Genomic DNA, 5,131 nt, shown 5'->3' with positions numbered 1-5,131 from the left:
ATAATTAAAGTGAAATATTGATGAAATTAATTTAAAATTTTGAATTAAAAAATCGATCAATCAGGCTTTCAAGTAAAATTGTTGAGGGTTCGTGAGATATTTCTTTAAGGACCCCTCCATGTGGGGGTCCAAAGAATTAAAGAAATAATGGAGGGGGGTCCTCCAAAAATTAAAAGTAAATCAAGCAAGACTGAAGTCAAAGTATTAAAGTCAATCAAGTGAAACTGAAGTCAAAATTAAAGTCAATTAAGCAAGATTGAAGTCAAGATATAAAAAAGTCAATCAATTAAGACTAAAGTCAAAATATTAAAGTCAATCAAATAAGACCAAAGTCATAATAGAATTCTAATTAAATAATAACTATATCTAATAGAGTTCTAACTAAAAAATAATTCTACCTAAAACAATTCTAATTAAAACACAATCTACCTAAAACAAGTCTAAGTAAAACACAATTCTAATTAAAAGAACTCTAATTAAATACTAACTCTATCCAAATCAACCCCTAAAAACATCTATAAATAGAGGTGCTCACACCTTATTTTGGTATCAAATCATAAACCCTAAGATAAGTAGGTCTAAAAGCCCCCCTAGCCTCCCATAAACCCTAATTTGGAGTCCCAACTCCTTACCTAACATCCCTCCTTCAATTTTAGCCTAGAAAAACACCTAAAAGCTCTTCAAAAACACCTCCAAATTCACAACAAACTTGAAGAGTTCAGATCCAAAAACAAGGAGATATCTTGATCTCGGAGATCCGAAATCAAATCCGGAGACAGAACGAAGTAAGGGAGTACGGTACAAGGAGCTATTATTGTTAGATCTGAGGGAGCAAAATCCTTGCTATCGGAAAGGTATAAAATTTTTTATTTTTATTTTTATCTAGGTTTTTAGCAATGTGATTTATTTGGGAAGTTAGTAGAGACCGGCTTTGGCCGGGTGGGGTGGTGCCTAACACCTTCCAACCCCGTAACATGATCCCCGAATTCAGTTTTTTCTGTTTTAGATTAGTCCTTTATCTATTTAGAGTCATTGATCAGTTCCTAGACTGTAATAACTAGGTGGCGACTCCCAAACCTCAAGGGTCAAAAGCGGATCCGCGCACCCCGCGGATCGAGGGCGTTTTCAGTATTGTTCTCTTTTGATTTATTAGTGAAGAAGAAAAAGAAGATTGATTCCGCCCGTGGACGTAGGCATCATTAATCTTCGTGTTCTTTAGTTTGTTCTTGATAATTGTACTAAACAATAAGTATCTCCAAATTTGCTACATACCCCCTACGCTAATTAAAACGATAACAATAATAGGTTTATTATTACTTTACTTCAACCAATTGTTTGTTACTCTCAGGAATCGAAAACAAAGAAAGCGAAAGATATTTTACCTGTTTTGCAACAGAATATACTTATTCCAGTTATTGTGGAATCTGTTGTTAGGGGTGATGAGTTAAAATTGCTAATTCCCCAAGAGAAATACAGAATTACCTTCTTAATATTAGGAATTATTAGCCCTTTCCAACAACCTCATGCAAATGAAGCAATTGCTTTTTTGAGAAGGATGGTACTGTAGAGAGATGTCGAGGTACAAACCACTATGACCCCCTGGTTTTAATTTCCTCTATTCTTAACCCTAATCTAATTATTAATTAGAGATGTTTAGAAAAAAGTGATCAACTTTTGATGAATTTACGATTCCAACTGACTCTTCATTTTAATTACCAAAACATGAACGATAATGAATTCAGAGGATTTTTAAAGTGACTATTTCGAAAGTTTAAAGTGAAATTATATATATATATATATATATGGGAGCGGTTTAGCAGCCCTAAAGTTTGCCAAATATTGTGTCAAACATTTTTCAAAACATGGGTTACAAGTTTTGGAATGAGCTGATTTTTTGTGAGGATGATCTCTATGATGAGGAGATCATCCTCACCAAAAATCAGCCTATTCCAAACCTTATAATCCCATCAAAAGTGATTTAAAAAAATTGGACAGTCCACGATTCTTCAATTTGTAAATTAGGGTTAGAAATTTCAAAATGAACTGATCTTTGGAGAGGATGATCTCCTCATCATAGAGATCATCCTAAAAAAAAAATCAGCTCATTCCAAAACTTGTAACCCATGTTTTGAAAAATGTTTGGCAAACTTTAGGGCTTCTGAACCGCTCCCTATATATATATATATGGGGGGACGGTTCAACAGCCCCAAAGTTTGCCAAGTTTGGTGCCAAACATTTTTCAAAATATGGGTTAGAAGTTTTGGAATGAGCTGATTTATTGTGAGGATGATTTCTATGATGAGGAGATCATCCTCACCAAAAATCAGCCTATTCCAAAACTTCTAACCCCATCAAAAATGATTTATAAAAATTGGACGGTCCACGATTCTTCAAATAATAAACTAGGGTTAGAGTTTCAAAATGAGCTGATTTTTTGTAAGGATGATCTCTTCACCATAGAGATCATCCTCACAAAAAATCAACTTATTCCAAAACTTCTAATCCATCAAAAGTGATTTACAATAAAATGTTTGGCACCAAACTTGGCAAACTTAGGGCTGCCGAACCGCTCCCTATATATATATATATATATATATGATAGCGTTCAATGGCCAACAGTTTGGCAAACATTTTGGCAAACACATTTTTCAAAACATGGGTTAGAGGTCTTGGAATGGGCTGATTTTTGGTGAGGATGATCTCTACGGTGAGGAGATCATCATCACCAAAAACCAGCCCATTCCAAAACTTCTAACCCCATCAAAAATGATTTACAAAAAATGGACGTATCACGATTTTTTAACTTGTAAACTGGGGCTAGAAGTTTTGGAATGAGCTGATTTTTGGTGAAGATGATCTCCTCACCGTAGAGATCATCCTCACCAAAAATCAGCCATTCCAAGACCTCTAACCCATGTTTTGAAAAAGTGTTTGCCAAACTGTTGGCCATTGAACGGGACCCATATATATATATATATATATATATATATGGGGTCCCATTCAGCAACAAACATTTTGGCAAAATATTTTTCAAAACATGGGTCAGAGGTTTTGGAATGGGCTGATTTTTGGTGAGGATGATCTCTACGGTGAGGAGATCATCCTCAACAAAAATCAGCCCATTCCAAAACTTCTAGCCCCAGTTTACAAGTTGAAAAATTGTGGACCATCCATTTTTTGTAAACCATTTTTGATGGGGTTAGAAGTTTTGGAATGGGCTAATTTTTTGTGATGATGATCTCCTCATCATAGAGATCATCCTCACCAAAAATCAGTCAATTTCAAAACCTCTAACCCATGTTTTGAAAAATGTTTTGCCAAAATGTTTGTTGCTGAACATTTCCCATATATATATATATATAGGGAGCGGTTCGGCAGCCCTAAAGTTTGCCAAGTTTGGTGCCAAACATTTTTCAAAATATGGGTTATAAGTTTTGGAATGAGCTGATTTTTTTGTGAGGATGATCTCTATGATGAGGAGATCATCCTCACCAAAAATCAGCCTAATCCAAAACTTGTAACCCCATCAAAAGTGATTTACAAAAATTGGACGGTCCACTATTCTTCAAGTTGTAAACTAGGGTTAGAAGTTTAAAATGAGCTGATTTTTTGTGAGGATGATCTCTTCACCGTAAAGATCATCCTCACAAAAAATCAGTATATTCCAAAACTTCTAATCCCATCAAAAGTGATTTACAAAAAATGTTTGGCACCAAACTTGGCAAACTTTAGGACTGTCGAACCACTCCTATATATATATATATAGATATGGGGTCAGGTTCAAGGGCCATATGAGAAAACATATGTAAAAACAATGTAACATTAATAAAATTTTAAAATATGGGTTAGAAATTTCGGATTGAGCTGATTTTTTTTGAGGATGATCTCTATGATGGGAAGATCATCCGAAAAAAAAAATTAGTCCAATCTGAAACTTCTAACCCCATTAAAAGTGATTTAGAATATGGACCGTCGATTGTTTGCCAATTTTTGTCACTAATTTGTAAATCACTTTTGATGGATTTAGAAATTTCTGATTGAGCTGATTTTTTGTGAGGATAATCTTTTCATGATAGTGACCATCCTTGCAAAAAATCAGCTCAATCCAAAACCTCTAACCCTTATTTTGAAAAACCATTGTTTTTTCATATGTTTTTACATATGGCCCTTGAACCGCCCCCATATATATATATAGGGTCAGGTTCAAGGGACATAAACAATGTAACATTAATAAATTTTTAAAATATGGGTTAGAAATTTCGGATTGAGCTGATTTTTTGTGAAGATGGTCTCTATGATGGGAAGATCATTCGAAAAAAAAATCAGTCCAATTTGAAACTTCTAACCCCATTAAAAGTGATTTAGAATGTGGACCGTCGACTTTTTGTCAATAATTTGTAAATCACTTTTGATGGATTTAGAAGTTTCTGATTGAACTGATTTTTTGTGAGGATGATCTTCTCATCATAGTGACCATCCGTGCAAAAAATCAGCTCAATCCAAAACCTCTAACCCCTATTTTGAAAAACCATTGTTTTTTCATATGTTTTTACATACGGTTCAAGGGGCATATGTAAAAACATATGAAAAAACAATGGTTTTTCAAAATAGGGGTTAGAGGTTTTGGATTGAGCTGATTTTTTGCACGGATGGTCACTATGATGAGAAGATCATCCTCACAAAAAATCAGCTCAATCAGAAACTTCTAAATCCATCAAAAGTGATTTATAAAAATTGGCAAAAAATCGACGGACCAGATGATCTTCCCATCATAGAGATCATCCTCACAAAAAATCAGCTCAATATCCCATATTTTGAAAATTTATAAATATTACATTGTTTTTAGATATGTTTTCTCATATATCCCTTGAACCTGACCCATATATATATTTATATAGGGACGGTTCAGCAGCCCTAAAGTTTGCCAAGTTTGGTGCCAAACATTTTTCAAAATATGGGTTAGAAGCTTTGGAATGAGCTGATTTTTTGTGTGGATGATCTCTATGATGAGGAGATAATCCTAACAAAAAATCAGCCTATTCTAAAACTTCTAACCCCATCAAAAGTGATTTACAAAAATTGGACGGTCTACGATTCTTCAACTTGTAAACTAGGGTTAGAAGTTTCAAAA

Source organism: Akebia trifoliata, chromosome 9 (assembly GCF_017979445.1).
Source record: "Akebia trifoliata isolate Shusen 1 chromosome 9, ASM1797944v1, whole genome shotgun sequence".
Taxonomy (NCBI): domain Eukaryota; kingdom Viridiplantae; phylum Streptophyta; class Magnoliopsida; order Ranunculales; family Lardizabalaceae; genus Akebia; species Akebia trifoliata.
Note: the sequence above shows the minus strand (reverse complement) of the source record.